General features: G+C 35.6%; 1 non-coding gene and 1 pseudogene across 1 annotated transcript; one reads left to right on the top strand and one right to left on the bottom strand.

Moving 5' to 3' along the window:
• Positions 1–24,374, bottom strand: LOC127227318 (thyroid hormone receptor-associated protein 3-like; annotated as a pseudogene).
• On the top strand, positions 24,309–24,472 carry LOC127227589 (U1 spliceosomal RNA). The gene has a single exon (XR_007835004.1). It is a non-coding gene; the product is annotated as a U1 spliceosomal RNA (small nuclear RNA).
• The last annotated feature ends 932 nt before the right edge of the window (positions 24,473–25,404 follow it).

The following is a 25,404-nucleotide window of genomic DNA, read 5'->3' as shown; positions in this document are numbered from 1 at the left end:
TCACACATCAACAGGATCATCTTTGTATTTGCCTTCAGCCTTATAGCCAGGTTCCCAGGGACTTTTCATTTCCTCGTGAGTCAAACCATGTTTTCTGAATGTACTGGGGGAAATGTCTATCCTCCTGTGTATCTCTGGGCTTTTCTTATTTTTAGCTGCTTCTTGTTCATTTCCTCTCTTTAAGTATTTAGTAAAGCGTTCATGCAATGTCATTCCAGAGGATCCAAAGTGATGGTCACTAAATGTGCTGAGCAAACAATTCTGAAGGGCTACGCTGAGACTGAGCTGACTGAATGTGCTGGAAAATGGAACGAAATTCCTGTTCCTTTTTATTGCTATGGACTAGATCCTGACAAAGCTTTCTTTCCTGAGCCAATAAGCCACTGGGTCATGCAAGGTCCTCATCAAAGGAGTCCATCCGGACATTGACCTGGGCCTCCTGAGTAATGGAAAAGGAAGACTTCCCTGAGGAAAAGTCTCCTTTATTTTCCAGCTTGTCTCAGCTCTCAGAGGTCTTCCTTGGGGGAGGTGATGAATTTTTCTCCTGGACTTCCTTGTACGCAGTCCAAGGAAATTCTTTTCTGGCACAAAGCCCCTGTGCCCACTTTTGCTCCTCTTGGCCCCTCCACGCTCCTCCTTTCTGGATCTCTCTGTGAAAGGCTCCTCCTCCAGTTCCTCTGCTTTTCCTTCCCACTATGCACCAGGCTCTCCCACTTGCCTGACTTCTCTTCCTCCTGGTTTTTGCTTGCACCAGCTATGACTTTAGGCATAAATTTAGGCTCATCATCAAACTCAGGTTCCTTCCTTCCCTTACTTTTGTCCTTATCTTGCTCATCCATCTCCTCCTTGTGGAAGTCAGCCATCTTTTTCTCAAAGTCATCACGGAGCTTATACCTTTTGGGTGACTGGCTGCCTCGGAAGGGCTTCTTAGTGTCCGTCTTGGGAGCAAATGGATCAGATTACATTTTTATATCAGCATCAGAGAAGCTCCCCTTCTCTTTCAGCTTCTCTTTATCAGTATTTGTTCGTTTCTGCTCCTTATCTTTCCCATTCTCTATTTTCTGCTCTTCCAGATACCTTTTTGTGTACTGCTCCTCCTCCTGAAGCAGCACTCTCCTCTTTCTGAGATGAACCATACACAAAGCCAGTGGCTGGAGGACTCTTACCCACGGCTCTTTTTAGATGGACTCAAAGACCCAGAGCCATGGTCGAACTGACCTTGGTGCGTTCCAGACTGATATCCAGCACCACCTGACATGGATGAGCCCATCTGTGATGTATTAGAAAGTGGAGGACTAGGTTTTGGCCCAGGGCTAGGGCGCGGTGACCTTCGCCTGACCACCACAGACTGAAGGGGACTTTTGAGAGCTGGGCTTCTCTCCCGGGGACTCAGATCAGAAACGGAAGCCCGCGATGCAGCACCAGTGCTATACGTGGTGGCATCTGGCCATGGCTTTGAGCTCTCAGACCCTTTTATATCTTGAGAGGCACCTCCAGAAAATGTCTGCTCCTTGGCCTCATCTCCCTGGTTATCACCAGTTGCCTGACACGGCCTGCTATTCTTGGAAGAGGACTTTTTCTCTTTTGTAGCCTTGCACTTAGATGATTCAACTCTACTGTGGTTGGAGGATGAGCAGGATGATGAGGAGTGTCTTGACCGGTCAGAGGATGACTTATCAGAGTTCCTAGAATGGCTCCTGGATCGTGGTGAAGGGGAACTTCTTTTTGGGGATCGGGATCTGGAACGGCCACGATGAGGGCTGTATGCTTGCCGGTAGTTCTGCCAATTAGACCGGTAGTCTTCATAGCCACCTCGGTTATGTTGGCCCCATGGATAAAAGCCTCGGTTTCGCCCACGGAAATAATAGGGCCTCTGGTAGCCTCTGTTATGGCCTCGTAAATCTCGATTCTGATACACTCGGGGGTGATTCGTTTCTCTGTTATGAGCTGGAGAATATGATCTAGAACGAGACCTAGGACTTAGCCCGCGTTTCCTTGACCAGGAGACAGATCAGCTTTGGGACTGAGACTTGGAAAACAATCGAGACCGAGATCTGGATGCAGATCTTGAGCGAGAAGAGCGAGACCCAGACTTGGATTTGTTTTTGACATCTTGGAAGAGAAGGTCGATGTTCAATAATACCTGGACCCGCCGAAGCGACTACAGCAGCATTCTCGCAATGGCACAACCGGCCCAAACCTCGCCCCCGCCCGACCTGACTACAGTCTTTAAGTCAGTAGGACTACTGATTTGTGCTCTTCATAAATATAATTAAATGTCTCAAGGGGAGCTTTATGTTCAATAAAGAAAACTGAAACATAAAAATGTATATATATATATATATATATATATATATATATATGGAAATAACCACAAAGATTTCATCAGTTCATTGAAAAACCTTTGTCAAAACCTTTAATCAGACATAAAGATATGAACATACTACATCTGCATAAAAAACTTAAGCAATGACCTTAATTAGAATCTGTACACATAAAACCTGACGTTTATGACTTCCCAAACATGACTGGAACAAAGACAACACTAATGAACATGCCAATGTGGATAAGGAAATGGGTAGCATGACTAATAAAAACTGAAAGACAGACAGATATCCGTGTTCAAGCTAAAGTTCAGAGTGCAAGGTAGCCAGCCACAAGAGGGTTCTCACCTCTACCAATGCTTGGACCGAAGGGGAAATTCACCAAACCTCTCACTGCACTGGTCTTCACCAAACCTAAGACTGCAATGAATTCCTGTTTCCTCCTGCCTTATAGTCCTCCCTAGTCCTGGGATTAAAGACATGGGATCCAATGTCTTTTTGTAAGATTGTTTCTCTTTTAGACTGGATCATTTTGGTATAGTACAGTGTCTCCTTGAAATAACAGAGATCCATCTGCCTGTCTCCAGAGTCCTGGGATTGACAGTGTATGCCACCACTGCCTGGCCTCTATGGCTAACTAGTGTGACTAGCTTTGCACATTGATCTCCAGGCAAGCTTTATTTGCTAGATCATAAACAAAATATCACCACAGAAATGTCCACAAGACCTTAACCCTACATTAAGGAAAGCTGGGAGGAGAAACAGTTTTCAACGGAGAATAGCACATCAATTGGTTTCCCAGTCACAAATTGTCAGTGTTGAAAAAATATATGTGAATAAAATTACATATATTGTGTAGATTATATATGTGTGAGTATATTTGGCTGAGCACCAGTAACTACACCCAAAATATGTGGTTACTGTTACAGGTGCAGGAATTCTGCAGGATGAAGAGAAAAATGACTGACAAACTGCCAATACAGGTATGCAGCTTAAAACTCCCTGCTTTGATGAGAAGTCTGCTAGACACACTAAGGCTTCTGGGCTGAAGATAGATGCTCCAATGTTACAGAGAAATTTTGCATAAATGTCAAGGCAACTAGTTGCCTCTGTCAATTCTAGAGTTTATATACTATTCTTCTGTGTTCTTTAATGAAGTTGAAGACAGATAGATATAGTTATGGTTTTCCTTAGTTATGATAAAAGACAAGTTATATATAAGACTTTAGATGCTCAAAGACAGAATAGTTGATAGAGTATTTTCTTTAAATCTTGATAAATATTGTAACTATAGTTCTTACTTGGTAACTGTTTTGTTATATATAATTTGACTATGTTAAGGTTAAAACCTTTCTTTTATTTAGACAGAAAAGAGGAGATGGTGGGAGATGCTATTCTGTATATGTTTATCTTATTGGTTGATGAATAGAACACTGTCTGGCCAGTGAGGCAGGAAAAGAGGCAGGGCTAGGAGATGAGGAATATTCTGGAAAGTATAGATAGACAGGAGTCACATGTGAGCCTGGGAAGAAAGGATGGGAGTCAGGAGATCTCTGGTAAGATAAGACCACATGGAAATACATAAATAAGGAGTTATGGGTTAATAATTAAAACAGAACTGGCCAACAAGAAGCCCTAATCATTGGCCAACAGTTTCATAATTAATATAAGCCTCTGAGTGTTCATTTGGGGCAAGGCAGTTGCAAAACCAGGGTGAAAGCTCTGTAACATATATGTATACTCTAATCTGTTAAATAGGTACATATACTTATGTAATATATTCAATAATAATTAATTAATAAAAGAGTTCATGAATTTTAAGGAGAGTAGGAAGAATATATGGGAGGCTTTGGAAGGAATATAAGGGATAAATATTGTAATTATATTTAAATTTCGAGAAAGGAAGAAAGAGAAATGGTTAAATTTTAGTATGTACCTTTGTCTAATGTTAAATTTTCAAGGTTCTTATTTAGGCAAATCATGTAGAAGTATTAATAGAATAGATATTACAATATCTAGGTATTTAGCACAAAATACAAAATTCAAGCTGCCAATAGTTAATGAATGCTGTTAAAGAATATACTGTATATTAAATTCATCATTTGTTTTAATGTAGAAATCAGAATCCTTAAAATTAAAGGAAATATGAAAAATACAGCAATAACATGACATTTTCCTATAAAAAGGTTCATAGTTATAAGAAATAACTTCTGGAATGAGAACTTTGTGAAAGTTTCACAACTACTGACATATTTTACTCAGTTTTGAATTTTATAGAGTTTTGGATAAACAGAAGTGGAAAAGAAATAGACTCTCAGTGGAATAATGATATGACTCAAACAAAGTCACTGCTCAGTAGTATTCTTCTTGTTATTAACAATAATAACAACAGTTCATGACTAATGTGTTCAGTTATCTAAAGGATACTTAGAAAATTGAGACAAATGGTCCAATGTCTTGGAAACGTATCAATAGGAAGAGATATGTGCCAAAGCATTACATGGTGAATGTATTATATATGTAGAAAGGTATCATTTATTCAATTATATAAGCAGATTATGATTATCATCCAAAGGAATATTTAGTATGTGGAAAAAATAAATGCTATCAAGTATTTTAATTAGTATTACCCAAGTCTGATGTAGCTAAATATGGATGACTTTATATCAATTTAAATAATACACTTGACATATTATATGTACACTTTGGAAAAATATTATTGCAAATCATAGCATATCTGTTTTACTTTGAGATGCCAGCTAGTTCATTCAATGCACTAGTGCAAACTGCAAAAAAACAAAATTGTTCAATCACACTCTAAATAGGATTACAATTAATTTGTATTTGAAGAGATATCTTCTTTAGTGTTTAATTATGCATTCCATCAATATATTTATAAAACATAAATAAGAGCTGCCACAAATACTAAATACTAATATTTCATTGTCTTATTTTAATAACATATATAAGTTGAATGTGACATTCAGTGTACCATCTGGTATCCAATCAATGCAATTTATATGTTAAAACTCACATTAAATTTATCAGTTGCAATAAATATCATTTCCTTATGTTGAAAAAACTTTCCTCTACTCTGTTAAAATATCAGCTTTCAATAAAGTACACATTTTACAGAACTTCGGACTCTTTTACCTCTCTAAGTTATAGTTCTGTTGTGAAAAGACCATGACCAAGGCAGCTATTACAAGAGAAAACATTTATTTGAGGATGTGTTTATAGTTTCAAAGGTTTAGTTCATTATCACCAAGGTGAAAAAACATGGAGGCATACAGCTGAAAGTGTGACATTTTGATCCCCAAGCAGCAGGCAGAGAACAACACTTGGCCTGGCAGCAGCTTTTGCAAACTTAAAGCCCACCACTAGGAACATATTACCTTAAACAAGGACAGCCCTCCTATTCCTTCCTTAATAGTTCATCAGCTAGGGACTATACCTGCAAATGGCTTATGGGTGCATTCTCATTCAAACCACCACACCTAACTAGAGGATGAACTGTGCCACCAACGCACATTCTTCCACTTATGATTGTTATCCTCCCTGATAAGCAATAATCACCATTCTACTGTTTTATTGGTTCAATATTTTGTTTTGTATATATCTCAGAATATGTGCTTTTGTGCATAAATCTCTGGTTTATTTTACTTAACATAATATTTCCAATTCTTTATATTTGTCAGATAATATAATGCTTTAGCACTAAATATTTCTCTGTGTGTGTGTCCATATGTGTGTCCATGTGTGTGTCTGTGTGTTCCTGTGTATTTCTACACCACCTATGGGTGGATATTCACAAAGGCCAGAAAAAGCTTCAGCTCCTCTGGAGCTAGATTTGCTAAATGCTGTGAGTCATACATTTAACATGAATGCTGAGAAACAAACTTTGGTCCCTTTGAGTATCACAAAATGATCTTTACTGGATACTCATCCCTGAAGTCCCAGGTACATTCACTTTGAAACTGGTATTTATCTAATAGCACTATCAATGCACTAAATGAAAATTATTGTCATGAATTAAATTGGGAGGGGGGAACTTGAACCCTAATCAAATTTAGTTCACAACAGCCCACCATAACTGCTTTCATCTCCCCTTAGTTATTTCAAACCAGCAGGTATTTTATTTAATTCTATTAAATTTTCATTTTAAGCCTTGACAAAACAAAAGTAAATTTGATACCCACCATGGTGCATTCTCTATTCCTCCCTGTATGTTTTTCTATCTAGTTTGAAAAGTCTCCATTCTATGGCATAATTAGTCAAAGGCTTGAGCTTGGTGTCATAAGACTTGGAATTTGAGCAGAGTTCCCACAAGTCATTTATAATCCTAGATAGCATTCTGATAACTAAAAATCTCTCTCCATCACAATTCTTGTAAGCACATGGCAAAGAGTCCAAACCATTCAGGCAGAGGCAGAAAGGACAAAAAATAGAGAATGTATTTCAGTCTTCCCAAATTCACTATTGTCTGTGCATAACATGGAGGGGACTGTAATAATTTATAAAGTGCCGTGAACAAATTCTTTTCTCTCTCAAAATATAATGAAATAATATAACTGTACCTGATAACTGAGGGGAAATCAGAACCAGAACGTATAGATCTATAGTTACAACCTGTGCTAATATAGAGTACAATTTATTCTTTAACAATAAATCTTTTATTCTTTAACAATAAATCATATCTGCTCCCTAATTTAATGTGACAATTGCAAGTCTATGAGAAAAGTATGATACATGGGTTTCTAGTATAATTGTCATTTGTGTTGTTTTATTGTGAAATTATATGTCACTGTTTTAAAACTTTTATAGTGCTTCAGTATGATAGAATTAAACAATTAAGATTACATGTTATTTCTGCACAGAATACTGAATTCAACCATTATATTTTTAACTGATAGAAAGGATTATATGTCTAGAAGCTTTTAAAGTATTTATATGTGTTCCAATTATTAAAAAAAAAACCTTCTACAAGAAACATGTTTGCTCAGTTCAGCATCTTTCTCCTTCTGATAAAAATACCAGTAGAAAGATTGACAAAAATACAAGTAAAAAACAGCAATGAGAATAAAATTCACTAAGAATTCAATTTTTAAATTACAAATAATGCGGTTTTTAGGAAATAACAAGTATGTTGAAAAATAACTTCATAATCTATAATCATCACAGGGACTATTAAATCCAGGGCACCTGATTCAAATCTTGAGAACAGAAGTAATCACAAGTAATTCTAATTAGTAGAAGACTGAGAAATCTAGTCACATCAGCTTACAAAGATATAGGATCTCGCCCACAAAATAAAATATCCACTATGTTCAACAGTCAAGGCAGAGACAGACACAGAAAGAGTCAATAGTTTTGCCATGGAATTGATTGAGTTTTGAGAAACAAAATTTGAAGTCTTCATAAAGAGTCAAACCATATGCATGTGAAACCATAGAAGGTACAGAAACAGTAAAAGAAGCCACTCACCCTCAATGTTCACGTGCAACTTAATAAAATCATTGAAAATTGCTAGACTGAGTAATTAATTCATAAATGTGCATTTATAAATCCAGTATTATGTGGACTTACTTTACCACCAATAAAGGAATGTGAATATATTAAAAACGGCTACGCTTTTTAAAATGTTTGTGATAGAGCATCACATGGTTGCATCAGATGAAAAGATTTATACTAGAAATCTGTTGCCAAGCAGCAAGAGAAAATAATAAAGCATCTCCAGTAAAATAAACAACACATAAAGCAAATAAAGAAAATCAACATTTTAAATACAATAGTGAAAGAAAACAAAGAAAATACATGAAACACTTAATAAGGACTGCTATGGGACATTCTTCACATAAAGACTGAACTTAAAAGATGGCAAGAAAAATCTACCACAAAACTATCCAGGGCCACATGGTCAAGACATATCCAAGTAACATTATACAAGCTGCTCAGGTAGTATTGGGGAATATGTATATATATGTGCTTGCAATAACAATCAGTGAAAACAGAGTAGGGTGGTATTGCATGCCTTTTATCCCAGCCCTCTGGAGGCAGAGGTTGGTGGATCACTTTGAGTTCATGGCCAGCCTCGTCCACTGAGCTAGTTCGAGGACAGGCTCCAAAGCAGCAGAAAAACCCTGTCTTGAAAAACAATAAACAAACAAACAAAAAAGACAATGAGATAGGTTAAGTGGGGGTTGGGAAGCAGGAAAAAGGAAGGGAGGTTGTTTACTACTCTAGAGGCAGTGGGATCTGGGAGCCAATAAGTGAGTTAAACAAATGTCTTATGCAATACCCAAATTTATTCATAGTGTCAGCCAATTTGTTCTCTGAGGGTTAAGAGGAGTCACAAGAGCTAAGTATACAATCACAGGGGCAAGCTGCTCAGGGCAGAGAAGCCACATGTGGCAGACAAGCCCTATGTGGTAAGAGCATGATTTCCTATAAAGACCTATACACAAATAACAACATCCAGTTTTAGAAAATAATCTGAAGTTAAGTCACTCGTATCTGGTATTTGGAGGGGCACAAAAGCATCTCTTGTGTTCTCTTCCTGGTGATAAGCCTCAACTTTTTTTCTAAATGACCCCTTGAATCCTGGAGCTTCACCTACTACTCAGACTGCACCTTCACCAATAGTTTCTCCTGGTCTCTCACACTACAAACTTGACCCTCTCTGGAACACAGCTACTGTGGACTAACTCTGAAGAAACACTTCCCAGAAGGTTTCAACTCAATGATGCTGGTGTCTTACTCCCTACTTCCTCAGCACCAGGTGATCAGCATCAATTGTCCTAGTCCAGCCAAAGTTTGACATCAATGGTGTTGAGCTCAGGTTTATCATGGATTACTCATCAGCCACAGCTGACCAGAACCATAGCATCTTAATTCACAGAGGCTAATAGGCAACAGCTCCAAAAGACTTTATCTAACTCTCAAATTTTCCTCAAAAACTTCACATGCCAGAACTTAGCATTATATTTTACAAACTTCAGAGAGAAACTTAGGATAGCTATTAATAGTGTTTTCTAATTTGTAAATAATTTATACATGAGAAATTTAATAGTATATTACTATAAGGCTTTATATAGTTACTGTTATTTTTCCAATGAGACTATGATTAAGTAATATAAAGCTAAAATATTAGGTGTTTCTGGATTGATACTATCATTGGGATGTTTGTTTGCACACGTTCTTTCTTCAATGTGAAACCATTTTCCTTTCTTAGTTGTTTGGGGCTAGAGCTCTATGGTTATATTTTACTTCTCCACAAAGCTCCCTGTGACTTCTGTAAACTTTGTTTAGTCTCCCAAACTGTGTTAGGAGCCTTCTGTCTACACTCATGACATTCTTTACCCAGTCTGCAAGTACCTATTATACGATGTTACAATGGCTAGTAGTTGCTCATCTCCTACATTTAGTAAGCTATGTGAAGGCAGAGTATTTCAAGATTCCACTGTTTTTTTCCCTGCTAAGTAGTACTCCATTGTGTAAATGTACCACATTTTCTTTATCCATTCTTCAGTTGAGGGGCATCTAGGTTGTTTTCAGGTTCTCACTATTACAAATAAGGCTGCTATGAACATAGCTGCACAGATATCTTTTTTATTTTTTTGCATGAATGTGCATCTTTTGGATATATGCCTAAGAGTGGCATTGCTGAATCTTGTGGTAGAGTGATTCCCATTTTCCTAAGGAACTGGCATACTGATTTCTAAAGTGGTTGTACAAGTTTGCACTCCCACCAGCAGTGGAGGAGTACACCCCTTTCTCCACATCCTCTCTAGCACAGACTCTCACTCCCCATGGAGGGACACTCCCTAAGCCTAGAGACATGGTGGGGGACTTACGCCCTACACTAAATGACTTGACATATTTTGATGATCCCTCATGGAAGGGCTCACTCTCCCTAGAGATAGGATTGGGAATGCTGGGCTCTGTGGGAAGAGGATGAGAGGGAGAGGAAACATGGATTGATATGTAAAATAAGAAAAAAAATGTTAAAAAATATACAGAAAGAGAAAATTAAAAGATAAGGGAGAAGATAAAAGGGATTACAGGCTACTTTGGGTAGAGATTGATAGAGGCACTGAAGGCTGACGTGAGTCATGGACTAAGACATTCAGGCACTCAGGAGTCTCCTAATCCTCTGTTGCAGCCAGGTTCTATATATATGTCTCACTATTTATGAAGCCTCTGGAGTTGAGATTGCTGCTAAAATGTGGTTTCACTTAAAAAGCTCTCTCCTGGCACCCACACATATGATTTTCAGTTAAAAACTGAACTACACAAATTGTTGCTATGCATTGGACACCACATCAGAGAAGATGTGGCTAGCATGGCCTTCAGAAAGTAGGAGCTGGCACTTCAGCCTCTGGAAAGTTCTGGTGTTCCAAATGTACAACAAGAGCCAAAGCAAGATACTAGGTGAGAACCTTAGTTTTCAAGGTCTCTAGCTCTTATTCAAAAAGGAGACCTTGAAAAAACAAAACTTCCAAAAGCTGAAAGTGATGCCACGTTCTGAATTATTGAAAAAAAAAAATGAGCAGCTAGAGACAGAGCTGCTTCTGTAACTACAGACTTTACCATGGAGAAACTCATTCAACATCATCTAGAAGGAACTGTTGATAAAATGTTCCTGGACAGAACCAAACACAGGTTTCTGGATATCTGTGTACATGTTTCAAAGGGCAATATTGCTTCCCAGATGAATCTGGTTCAGCCTGGCTCAATATAATCTCCATTGTGGCTAAGTCTGAGGCATTACGCCATCTGTTTTATTAATAATAAAGGATTGTGGAATATGTACCTCTCATGTGCAGGTTCTGCTCAATTTTCTCCTCTACCTGGCGTTGGGCACCATCATGTGGTACATAGTGTCAGAGGTAAAGAGCCTGCCCTAGGCTAGCAATAGCATCTTAGAACTGAACATTAGCTGTCTCTGCATCTGTTGCTCTGGAGTCATGAAGTTGGTGGTACATGAAGCACAGACTTTGCAGCCACAAACCATGTCTACAAAGCATAGTGAAAACATTATGTAGATATTTTATGGAGATAAATTTTTTCTCTTTGTATTATGAAAGCCATCTGCCCACATCCTCAGCAAGAGAAACAGAACTTAAAACAATGTCACTTTTTAATCCTTCAATTGAGTAAATTATAGAAGTTAAGAAACACATTTGGTTGGTAAAATACACACACACACACACACACACACACACACAAAGGCATTTCCACATCATTTCATGTTATATAAAAAAAAATTGCCACAGCTAGTATTCAGGACTTGTCATCCTAACCAGACAGCATCAATGAGCACTGAGATAAAATCTTCTAATCATGTCTTACTGAGGGCTCACTTGATTACTCAAGTCATTAGTAATAACTTTACTTAACATAGGTGTATTTTACATACAATGTAATGGAGTGTGTAATAGAGTATATTATGAATATTACATTCGTATCCTCTAAGACAGAAAAACAAATAAATTTACTTACTTTAAAAACACTTATGTGTTCATTGATCCTGATGACCAAATAAGGAACAGGCACATGCCTAACAAGTTATTTCCCACTGAGTTGTGCCTACAGCCCCACTAGCTCAAATTATTGAGATACATTATTGCAGCAATTGTCAACCGAGTCTTTCAAGTCTCTGAGATATTCCTGTGTTTACACACAAATACCACTGCAATAAATTTGCTTGGAAGTGCACTGACACACATATGCATCAAGAATGACTTTTACAATATAAAGAGAGTTTAAATACTCACAGGTGACAAAAATTGCCATTAGCATCATGTACTTATAGAAGGAGAACACTCCTATATGTATATCAATATTTGGTGAATGAAAACACTATTTTTCTGCATATATTTTATAAACAAATAGACACCAAAATCTAAATTCTAGTACTTTAGGGTGCATATATTTTAACATATCCCCAAAAACAAAAACAAAAAAAAATATGCAAGGCAAGCCAAAACTTAAAATTTTTTAGTGGCTTCATTTAAAAAGATCAGTCCTCAACTATTATAATTTTCATAATGTGATTGATTCTGCCTATTACATAGATGTATTTCCATAATTTCATCAAATTATATATAGGAAGATGTTTCAAAGATACATTTGTAACCATTTTGGCTTACAGGTTTAATTAAGAACATATTATGATTAATATTCTTTATGCTTTTGAGTATTTACATACTTAGTAGTTAACAAATTGGATCAAATTTTGTTGCTCTTTAATCTTACAAAGGTAAAATCAGATAATGGAGAATTGATGACATCATAATTTTCTGCCAAATATTTTTACTTGTTCTGCTATGTTATCTTCTTTGAACTAGTGTCCTAAAATATTTTACACAAAATAAAGTCTTTAGTTTATGAACTCTCTTGTGAGCAAAAGAAGCTAGTTCTTTCCTAAGTGACAGAGAATAATTAGGTGACCCGATTTGCCCTTCAATGTCAGCATCATCATGTAAATTTCTCCCCAAAGCGACCAGTGTATCCAAAGGTATCATAAACCTTCTTGGCCTTATATCATTTCCTTCTTTGAAGTTAAGAACAGGAAATGTTTGCTTTACTTAACATTAACTAAAAAATCCAATAATGATGTTGTTTTCTTAGCCTGGGATCCCTGAAACTAAGCCCCAAGGAAAAAGTACTGTCTGCAATAGTTTATTTGCAAGGTTATATAAGGGAACAGAATTTAGGGCAGGGAAGATAAACAGATTCAGATAAAGTTAGTGAAAAGATGGACTGCTAGGGCACTGATCCTTCTGTACACAGGAGCCATATAGTCATTTTTATACATTGTGCACTGAAGAAAAGATGAAAGAATACTTTTTTCATTGGTCCTCATCACTTATCCATCAGGTGTGTTCATACCCCTTCATTTTCAGGCTGTGCATGGTTACACCAGTGCAAAGACAACGTTCTTAGAGATCTATTAAAACAAAAGGCTCTGAGGGTGTGCAGACTGTCTGGAGTAAAGCTATTTTCAATTAATAGTCTTTGCATTAAAATGTGATAATATAAAGGGTATTATATAAACTCACTTACCATGAATGTATAAAGTGTACATGTAAAGAGTAAATCAAAAATGAAGCTACTGTGTGTGTGTGTTCCTATGTGAGTGTTTCTCTCTTTGTAGTGTGTGTATATGTTATATGTGCATCTTTGTATTTTTTCTTTCATTCCTGAAACAAACATTTCTGAGTGATTGAAAAAAAATTAGAAATAAGAATGGAGGAGTATATTTGTCTAGCTTGTGCAATTCATTGAACTTAATCCCTAGAACTCCGGGGACAGAGAAATGAAAAAGGAGAGAGGGAGGAAAGGAGGGAGGGAGAGAGAGAGGGACGGATAAATGGAGAAAAGGGAAGGAGAGACAGATAGAGGGAGTGTCTTTATTATCATCATAAAAGAAAAATGCTCTTAGTTTTGTTTTTTAGTTTTAAAAAGTAACAACAGGTAAACTGTAAGTTACCTAGCACTGGGGGCCTGGAGGAGACTTTACTCCATCCCATCATCAGTGGAATTTTTTGGAGAGTATATCTAGAAGTGTTTGTGGGTCACTTTCAGCGTCTCAATTACCCTGGCCACTTAGAGTTAACTTGCAACATTATATTCAGCTTTAAATTTGTTACTGTAAAATTTCAATTTCATTAAAGTTGTGCTCACAGCTTTTCATAACCTGATAGGAGCTGCTGATCTCAAAGAACTTCGGAGTCTAAAACTCCACAAATGCGATATGAGATTGGCTTTAAATCCACCTTAGGACCCACATTCTATTTCTCTTCTATTTTGCGTTTTCAGAAGAGAAAGCCTGGGGCCCATGCTATTTTGTGCTCTCGGTTAGTAATTTCAAATAATAATTATAAATAGATGAATGCTAAACTCATGCTCATTCTATGCATTTCTTATTTGAAAACCATACTCTCCCTTTACTGTACCAGTCCATTCATATTTTGCAATAGGTTAATCGAAACTGAAGTTCTATTTTAACAGTGTTATCCCCATCCTTTTGCCTACAGATCAACATTAAAACTCTTATTCTACTTCTGTCAAGTCACATCCTGATTAAGGGGGAATCTGAATATTGCTCATCTAAGCAGAGAGCTTTTGACATTTAAAGTAATTGGAGCAAATGAATATGATTTTTATTCTAATGTTTCATATATATTACCTTTCTTTAAAACCCAAACTTCTCATACAATGAGAGGCCTAAACCTTTTGTGAATACCAGTTCAAGAAGAAAGTGGAGTGTGGCAAGTGTAAAAAATGATAATCAAATTGACTGAAATTGCCGACCTTTAAATTACTCTAAAATTAAGTGAAAAATTTTAAGACAAACAAAAAGATTTTCTTATTCTTTCAGCTATCATAATTTACCTGAGCAATTAAATGAAAAAAAAAAGACCTTTTTCTTCTGGAATAATTTTGACTGTTTTATTCACTGTATGTGGCTGAGTGTAGGTGTGGGTGTTTGACACTTGTATTTTCAAGGTTAAACCAGGATAACTCACTAGTAAAGAGATTTCAAAAAGCAAAGATTTTTAGAAATATTGAGGCTATAGTTTGTCATAAAAACCATAGATCCCAAGTTCTATCAGACCCTTGGTTTCAGCTAAAATATGTCTACAGGAATTAAGTCACGGCTGCATTATATATGCTGTACAAATATTTCTTGGACAATTCTGTATCATTCAACCTTTAATTTATTAATCCATACATGTACACAAAGTGGTCATTTTGTAATTTTAAGATTGAGATAGTTCATGAAAACCCAAAGTTTATAAAAGAAATAAGACATTAACATTAGTAATCACTGGATAGAGATGAGATTGGTATGTAAACACTTGTATGTTATTGGTATGTAAACATACCATAATTACATGCTATTCTCCAAAGTTTTTACATAATCAGACTAAATATAAATAAAAGGCAATGGTTGACTTGTTACAAAACAGCAGTAAAGAAAGTCAGTATATTGCCAGGCAGTGGCAGTGCATGCCTTTAATCCCAGCATTCGGGAGGCAGAGGCAGGCAGATTTTTGAGTTCGAGGCCAGCCTGGTCTACAAGAGCTAGTTCCAGGACAGCCTCCAAAGTCACAGTATTCCATTTATTGTAAAACCAGCAAAAGAGATAGAAGTGAAAGACTGCGGACGTATTAAAAGACCTGATGTCTTAGTTACATTTCACATTGATGTAAAATATTACTGAAAAAAGGGTATCAACTTTAGAAACAAATGTTTTTCTCATGGTTTCAAGGTTGAGTTAGTCATGTTAGAAAAGTAATGTTATCTAACAGCTGAGGCAGCTGATTGCATTGCACCTGCAACTGGAAAGTGGAGGATGTTTAATGGCAGTGCTCAGTTGCCTTTTTCCGTTTTACTCATTGTGGACCACATTTCATGGAATGGTACTGATTATTGTTAGGATGAATATTCTCTCCTTAGTTGAACATTTATACAAACATCCTCATGGATGCTTTCTGAGTTGTGTTTCCATGGTAATTCTAAATGTAGTAAAGTCGACAATGAAGAATAACTGTCAAACTCTACTTTTTAATTGAACAATCACACACATCATTTAAATAAAACTAATCCCAAAGTCCCTCTAAAATTTCATGTTCATCTTTTAATTCCATAGACATTTTATCAAACTCTCAAGGGTCTCATAGTCTTTAGTAACATCAACATTCTTTAAAATCCAAAAGTTTTTATCAGTCAAGATAATCTACATGTTACCTATTGAGAACCAGTTCCCAAGGTGATGTTTCTATGAAAGAAGCTCATTTCCTCTTTGTCCATTTTACCTCTGAGGCCATCTGCCCTCCTTTGGAATGAATCTCCAGTTTTACAAGTTGAGAACTTCAGTGATCGAAATCATGACTATTTTCTCTAAGAGCACCAGTTCCTTTGAAGATTCAGATGCTTAGTCCATTCTCCGTGGTCGATTCTAAACGTGTTTATGTCTTTGACACCAAACTTCACCATTTTGTGTCACTTTGTTTTATGTCAATGTATGTCATAATAATAGCAGAAATAGGGAGCCTGTCACAATCCTATATGTAAGGCTTCAAAAGTAATTTTCTTGAAATAAATTTCTGCCAAAAAATTAGTACATTAGTTAGGACTTTTATCTGTCCATTTACAAGTAGAAACTAGATGCAGAGCTAAAACATTATGAGAATGGGCTGTAGTTTGGTTCCCCAAGGTGTGCTTATTCCCCTCTGAAACATCATGAGCTGGATATTTACTGTCCACATTGTTCTTAGCACCTTGACTTTCCAAATGTTCAGCTAATAGTCCTTTAAGCTCTGCTTACAGTGTTTTGAGGGTTTTCTAGCCAACATTTCCAGACTCTTCAACATTACTCCTATACATTGGTCCCAAAGATCTAAGAACTATATGGATCAGTTTAACACAGCATAAATCACATTCTTTAGTATTAATTTTCTGGATTGGCTCATTTTATTGTTGCTATAACATAATAAATGAAAAAGGAAGTATTGCGGTTAAATAAGGATCAGGATAAACAAATAGGCTGAATAGATGTTTATTTCTGGAGAAATAACTTACAACCTAGGCAGATGAACACCAGCAAGTTCCACCGTGTCCTGCCAGCAAGAGATTCTTTGGCTCCTCCTCAGACCACCTTACACAGGTCACTTCCACCCCTGGCTCCACCCCCCAAAAGGCATGGTCAGTGCCACAGAGGGAGACAAAGTGAATATCCCACTACAATTCCCCTTTTAGTCTAAAGAAAAGATTTAGGCTTGATACAAAACTATATACAAAACAGTAATTAACAAGTGTGCTCTAAGAAAAGGAAAATCGAGAACAAAACTACCTACATATATAGACCTAGGGTGAAGGCATAACACAGTTTACAATAGAGTTGTCCTAAGCTGGAAAACTTAAGTCTGGTACCTAATATATCTAACTTGGAAGAGAGAATAATAGACAGATGATTACCAGCAAGTTCCACTGGATGCTCTCCTCTCCACAACCCACCAGCAAGAGAGCGTTCCTGTCTCCTCCTCAGAACTCCTTCCACAGGTCACTTCTGCCCCTGGCTCCACCCCCAATGGGCGTGGTCAGTGCCACAGAAGGAGACAGAGTAAATATCCCACTACAAGGAAGGGTTTATTTTAGCTTACATTTTGATGATAAAGTCCACGAAGCAGGATAAATGATAGCAACAAATTGCTGAGCACAATGTAATATCTCAAGAAATAGAGAATTTTAAGCTAATTCTTCATTTCTCTTTATTACAGGAACAAATTCATGAGATGGTACCTCCAATGCTCAAGGTGGCCTTCTTTCCTCTAAATTAAGTATCTCTGTAAATACTTTCATCAACAAACTCAGGTTAATATTTCCACTGTAATTCCAAATCCTGTTATGTTGACAGTAGGTCTGAGACTTTGTACAGCAAATTGTGCATATTTGAATCCAGTAATTCCAGTCACCAACTATCTTGTGTTGTCCCTTGCAAAGAATCCTATTAATATAATAATACATGCCATGAACATAAACTACATGGTCAAGTCATAGAAACGTTACTTTCCTCTTACTCATTAAAATATTAAAGAATTTCTTTAACAAGATTCATTACTGTATTCTACAAACACAATACTGTAGTTCTTATTTAGTTTTAAAATATTTATTAGAAATGGAACATCATTTATATCTTCTTAACATGATTTGGACAATGATTATGATATATTTGTAAAATGTGAGGAAGTTGGATATGAGAATCAGAACTCTCAGACCAATATTCTAAATGTATGCAGTCATATTGCCTTCAAATTCAATTAAGGATCTCATTACCTGGTTAAATTCATAGCGATCAAGACAAGAATATGAATTTGGTTACTCATACATTTTTGTAATATATGTTACATTCATTTATTATAACAATTAAAAATTACCTTCCTTTGCATTTTCTCCTCTTCTTTGTAACAGACTTAATTTTCTTTGTTATTCAAACATTTTAAAATCTACACCTTGCTCTAGTATATTGAAACTCACACTTTGTCAATGAACTCTCATTACTTCATTATTTTCCTGTCAATAGGATGTAAAAGACCATCCTCTTCCAAAGGATGACCTTATATTATGGAGTCTCAGAAATATTCTCTGTTAATAGTCCATGCCTTATTAAAAGGGAAATTACTTTTTCTAATGAACATGTTCTCACCTACACATATTACCTGACATTCTAATAATGCCTTTAAAAATATTAAACAAAGAATGTAATGAATAAAGTATTTTTCTTTCTCTTTTTTTTCAGGCAACCTCATATATAACATTAAAAATTTACTAAATGCATCATGATATGTGTTTTTACAGGTAATACATCAGGGACATGATAATCATTTAATCTCCAAAAGAAATTATAGTCTGTATTAGAACTATGACTTGAAGTATGATTGAAGACAAGTTTAAAGAATATAAACATTAATGAGCTTGCTCTAAATAAGAAAATATTGGGAAATTAGGAAGAACAAAATATTTTTTAATACATGTTTTAGGTACTTTTTTAAAACACATACACACACACACACACACACATATATATATATATATATATATATATTCTAATATATATATTAGATTATTTAAAAGAAGTATCTGCAAAATTTCCCTGAATTTCATACCTATAATTCACTTGTATTTTAAATAAAACTAAGCAAATTGGTCATGCAAAGCACAGTGTCTTTTTTGGGTATCCCTGTTGAATCTTCTTGAGTTGAAAGTCCATGTTCTGAAAGTTGAAATATTCATTGGTAATAAACCGTAATCAATAAGACATAAATGCCAGAGTTTATGGAAGACTCAAGCTTAGAATTTAGTCTGTGGGCAGGTGCAATTGCTAATCACTCACAAAGAGGGGTGGGGGTGGCTGAATTTATCATGAACAGCATAACACAGATGATAATTATAAAATGAGCTACTATATCCTTTTGTATACAGGAAAGTACAGTATTGGCAGGTAAAGGAATGGCAATTTGCTTTATTTTAACTTACAAACATTATATATCCATTCTATTGTGTTGTATTTGAGGATTTACCTGAAGCAATTTTAGAGCAAAATTATTATTTTAGGACAATTGCTACTAAATTTTAGTAGCAATTTTAGGACAATTGCTACTGTAATTCATATACAATGGAAGTCATATTTTAAGGCCAGACATTAGTTGGTAATAGACAAACAAACTGTATTGTAGGTCAAGGTCAGCCCACCAGATTTTAATTTGTCTGTAGTCAACTGTGATAGAGAGCTTAAGAAAATCAACATATTTTCACATTTGGAAATTGATTTGCTAATTTGTCTTGATCTTAATTTGTCACAGGCATTATGAGATTTCTTTCTGGTTGCTATAAACCTTTCACAGGTTGTAAAGTGAACTTTCACAGATTTGTCTTACAAAGTGAGGCATATATGACCAAGCATTGGAACAGAAGTCTGATTTATTCCGTCATTTATTTTAACCCGTCAATCAAATAAAACTAAAGAAATTCCATTGAATAGCTTATATATTAAATAAAATGTCAGAAATTATTACAGTGATTAAAATAATACATCTTTGTAGGAATGCAAAATTCTAATATATTATATAAAATAAGAAACCGCACATTCAACTATTAATTACTATAAAAATTAAGTTATTTAATGGCCTATAGTACAATTCAATCTCTGCCAATATCCTCTACATGACAAATGTGATCTTTATTTGTCAACATAGCACTTAATTTGAAAGGGTCATTTTATATTTAATTTTTAGGGAAATATGTGCTAAAACTATACCATGAAATGTTAAAATTAGTGAGATCACATACGTTCAGTTGTGTTTTTAATGTAAATATATACATTTTAAGATAACTTCCAAATTAAACTTTCAAGTAGACTAAACGTCACTTTGTATTTAAATAAGAAGTTTCTCATTGTACATTAAGAATTCAAAAGGCCATGCACATAGTAAAAAAATTGCACTAGGTGTAACTACTAGAAACATATTGTAAAATTACCCCACAACCTGTTATTTCTATTATCCTTTTTTCAAATTTTTAATGTGTGGAGATAAGGATAGCACAAAACTAAGTTCCACCATATACTGCTAGGTAGAGAGAAAACCTAACTGGGAGAAAGTTTTCAAAGTCAAAGAATGAGTTCTAATGGCTTCAAAAGCCATGACTTTGCAGTGAATATGATTTCCCTTTTTAGTGCATTACATCAGCAATGTTGCCCATTAAACCTATTAAATGTCAAAAAAAAAAAAAAAAAAAAAAAAAGGTCTTATTGTTGTCTTGAGATTAGCATATTTCATCATTTTTATATTTTACTCATTTATTTATGTGTATTGATGGGTCACACATATGTCACAGTACACATGTGAAGGTTTTAGGGCAATTGTAGAAGAGAATTCTTTTTTTGCATCATATGGTTACATCAAATTGGAATGTGTCTTTTCTCTAACAATTGATGTTACTAAAACTTGATAGAAAACTATCAAGATGAAGAAATGAATTTGAAATGCAAGTTAGTAGCTAGGAAGCTCACATCTATCTGCAGTACATACATACAATATTCTTACAGGAAAGAAACTTAGATTGCAAAAAAATTAATTAACAATTTCACAAGCAAATAAGTAATTACACAAATAAATGGAATAGTTTTTCTTGAATTTGAAAGATAATATTATTTTGTTGATCACTGACATTCTGACTAGAGTAAAATGTAATCTAAAAGTTGTTTTTAATTTTCATTTCTCTAATTAGTAGGCATGATTAACTTTTTGCAAAATCTCCATTTTAAATAGTTAATATTTTTTATTTTCTTAATTTTTTTATGTTTTGAGAATATAACATTTTATCTTTTCCTCTCCTTCCTCCATATTATCTTTGTGTATATACACACACACACACGCACACACACACACACACACACACACATATATATATATATATATATATATATATATATATGGATATGTTATAAGAATTTTTTCAAACATAATAAGAACAACACACTCAGTCTGTACAATATACCATACCATTTATACTTCTATAAACCAATTTCCATGCTCTTTCTTGGAGATTATTTCATTTGCTTGTTCTCAGCATCCTTTAGTAGTTGTAGTTCTTTATCTAGGGTCCAGGCCTCCTGGGATTTCCTGTGACCATATTAACATACCTACTGCTGTCCTTTCTCAGGTCATGTTTGGGCAGCCATGCAGTTAAAACTCTGTAGATGTAGCTTTTGACGTTCCTAAGAGACAAAAATCTCACATCAAACAGTATGATCACCTGTCCCTTAAAATGTGTCTGTCCCAGTTGTGCAAAGTTCCCTGAAACTTGGGTGTGGGAGTTGTTTTAGGGATGTACGTCTTGGCTGTGCGATGTACAGTTCTGTAACTGCAGCCGTTGTGGTTCTGTAATTGTCTCTGTTACAAAGAGATGTTTCCCTGCTGAGTGAGGACTACATTTATTAAGTGGTTTAAGTTAAGTACTTATAACACATTTAGTATTTAACTGGCTCAGTGTAGTTACAGTTATAAGTTTTCCTCCATCATCCATTATTTCATTATTCCTGGGTAATAGAGAGGGTCCTAGTACCCACATTATTTCCCTCTTGAGTGGGTGTTTTAAGTCAAATTAGGGAACTCTTGGTTCCTCCTAATCATGTGTGCCTCTATGGCACCATTAGGATTATTATGTCATGATGGTCATTATTGTTGTATGTATGTCATTCTTGGGGATGACTGTTGACAACTTCTCACTTTTAGAAGTTTATGTTGTATTTTCTAGTATGATGAATACATGTCAGAATAGCAGAAGGCATTCAGCTCTGTTACAGTTCAAAGTCTTTGCAGCCTTATTCTTTGAAGTGCATGATGTCTTCAGCAAAATGGACTTTCTTTCCATCTGTTCCAGAACCTTCCAACAATTGGAGAATCAAACCTTGGCAATAGGAATAATCATTTTATTATTTTCCTTTTTGACAACCCTGTTCAATAACCTTAAAGAAGGATTCTTATAACTTCTGTCAATGTTTTTACCTAGATTATCTTTTGACTTTTGAATTGTCAAATCAGATAGTAAATTTTATTTAATATATACACACACACACACACACACACACACACATTCACTCACACAAATGTACGTGTATTAAAGGTAGGTAGATAGTTAAAAGTTTTATTTGTTAGGACATTTCAGATACCATTACTGTTATTTTGCTCTCTTACCTATGTCTTATCTCTTCTTTTGAGACTCCTCTGTTCAGATTGATCTGGACAAGGACAATGGATATTCACACATGAAAAGTGGAAGATCATAAGGCCTCAGTCTCCTACAAAAACTACAGGAACCTAAGGAATGCTAAGAACAGAATAGAGAGCTCTAGGGAATAACATAAGAATTGGTTATCTAATACGAAAACATTAGCCTTGAAACATATATACACTCAGGCTGCAGAGATGGCTCAGAGGTTAAGAGCACTAACCACTCTTCCAGAGGTCATGAGTTCAATTCTCAGCAACCACATGGTGGCTCACAACCACCTATAATGAGATCCAGTGCCCCCTTCTGGCCTGCAGAAATACATGCAGGCCGAATACTGCATATATAATAAATTAAAATAATAATAAAAAAATATATATATACACTTATGAAACAATATAGGCAGGTTATAGTTTATATTTACATATATATTATATGTGTGTGATTAGCTCATATATTTACATATTTAGAAACATAATCTTAAATGGTTAAAAGAAGTATATAAAGATAACATTTATGAGAAATAAAAGATTCAATTATATACCATGGTTACAAAATTGAATATCACTTTAAAATCTATAATACAATTATCCACAAAACTTTTATGTACATGAAAGACCTAATTATAATAACTGTTGACTTCTATATGTTAGAGAACAAAGTGGCTTCAATTTGGTTTAACAACAAGTTATACAATAATAAAATGAACTTAAAAGACTACAGGGCTTATATATTTTTCTACTCCATATAATGTTTATTTTATTGAATCTTTGGAGTGGAACACCACCAAATATTTGCTAACAATCAAAAAAAGAAAATCAATTAGATGCCCCTCATTTTGCTGTTTTGATAAATGATGAATATAAGAAATAGTCTTCCCTTCTCTAAATACGTCTTTGTACACTCAGTTGTTGTCTTTTTCTTCTTGATTTCATTTGTCTTTGAAATGACAAAGTACTGACATAATTTATATAATAAGATTTTTATATCCCATTTATCATTGTACTAACACTTGAGGTGGTTTTTCTGAGATTGTCCATCTGATTGCCCAGCCTATATTTGTATTCGTAATGTTCAGTTGGTGAAACTGTTTGAGGATGTATGTCTCTGAGAATATGAATTCTGTTTGTTGAAACCCATGCCAACCATTCCATTCCAGTCCATACCCTTTCCTGTGTGTGTGTTTGTGTGTGTGTGTTTACCCGCTGTTTGTTGTCTTAATCTATAAGCTTCAAGCTACTGCTCCATAGCCATTCCTGTTTGTATACTGCTTTGAACCTTGCCATGATAGTTCACAGATTATAACCCCCAATTAAAAGCTTTCTTCCCATTTTCTTGATCATGGTGCCTTTTCACAATAATAAAAGAATAACTAAGAGAGAAGTGGATCCCAGAGAGAGGTAGATTTCTATGACAAGCCTGATCATGCTGTTTAGGGGAGGGGGAAAATATGAACAACTTTTGGACTTTAGAATACAAAATATGTAGAATAGTGTGACCTGGAATTGATAGTCCATCATACTAGAGTATTGGAAAATAGTGCTGAGAGCTACATAGACTATAGGGGACAAGCTCAAGATTTTCAGAGAAAAACATTAGTAATTGGGCAAGAGATGATTCTTGTGATATTTTTGCAAAGAATGTGGTGAGGTTTTTGCTATTGTTTTAAGAATTATGCCTGTGATACTTACCTGGCAGCAGAAATACCATGATCACAAATGTGGTTTTCCCAGGGTGAGCCCTACCCATCGCACTCTGGATATACTGACATTTGCAGTTTCCCCAAATGGGAGAAACTCAACTGCATAATTTGTGGTAGTGGGGGACTGTGTTCGTGCTCTCCCCAGAAAAAAATAATAATTATGCGTGGTGATAAAATGAACAGTTTTGTACTAATTTCATTGCCAGAAGAGATTTCAAGACAGCAGATATTGTCTCTGTTGTGTGGTTATTAGTGATCAGTCTTGTGCTGTTCTACAATGAAAAATAGCAAACATAACCAAAAGAAATAGACAATATGCAGTGTGAAGAGAAAATAAGCACTAGAAAATTAATATTGGTGTGAAGGCATATGCTGAGGGGATAAGGGAAAGCCTGAAGCAAAATTGAATAAAGTGAGAGCTGCTCACAGAACAAGCCCTGTCCTGAAATTCTGCAACTTGCAATTCAAAATGGCCTGAGGAAATTTCTCCACTTGAAAACGTAATGACAGCACATTCAAATGTAGTTCAAGGAGATGAGCAAGCAGATGAACTTGGCAGCTTTTACCATATGGTCTGGCTTTAGAGTCATGAACCATACAGTGTTAAAGGGGTTGTAGATTTTTCCCGCAAGGTAAAAGAGGTCAAGTTTTTGTCAGGAGAGTTCCTACATGGAGGCTGAGGGAAGCTACTACATGAAGCTGTGAAAGTGGGGACTATTTAACTGGGGTTCCCAGGATGTTGCAATTGTTGGAACCATAAGGTGTCTGCTAGGAAGCGTGATGTACAGAGAGGTGGAATGAGCCTAAGAGAGAAGTGTACTGCAAGAAAAACATGGAGAAGTAGAAGCTTGAAAGGCCCATCTAATCTTGTCCTCCCTCTCTGCATCTGGATTCCAGTTTGGCTCAGTGTTTAGCTGTGGGTGTCTGCTTCTGTTTCCATCAGCTAGAGGACAAGACCAGGCTATAGAAACCTACAGAGACATCTGACCTGAATAAGGAGGAGCTAAGGTACACCAGACTGATAGCTGGGAATCCAGCATTGGACCAACTCAGACCCCCCTGAACATGGATCTCAGT

Source organism: Phodopus roborovskii, unplaced genomic scaffold, assembly GCF_943737965.1.
Source record: "Phodopus roborovskii unplaced genomic scaffold, PHOROB, whole genome shotgun sequence".
Classification (NCBI taxonomy): Eukaryota; Metazoa; Chordata; class Mammalia; order Rodentia; family Cricetidae; genus Phodopus; species Phodopus roborovskii.
This window is presented reverse-complemented; position numbering and strand designations above follow the sequence as displayed.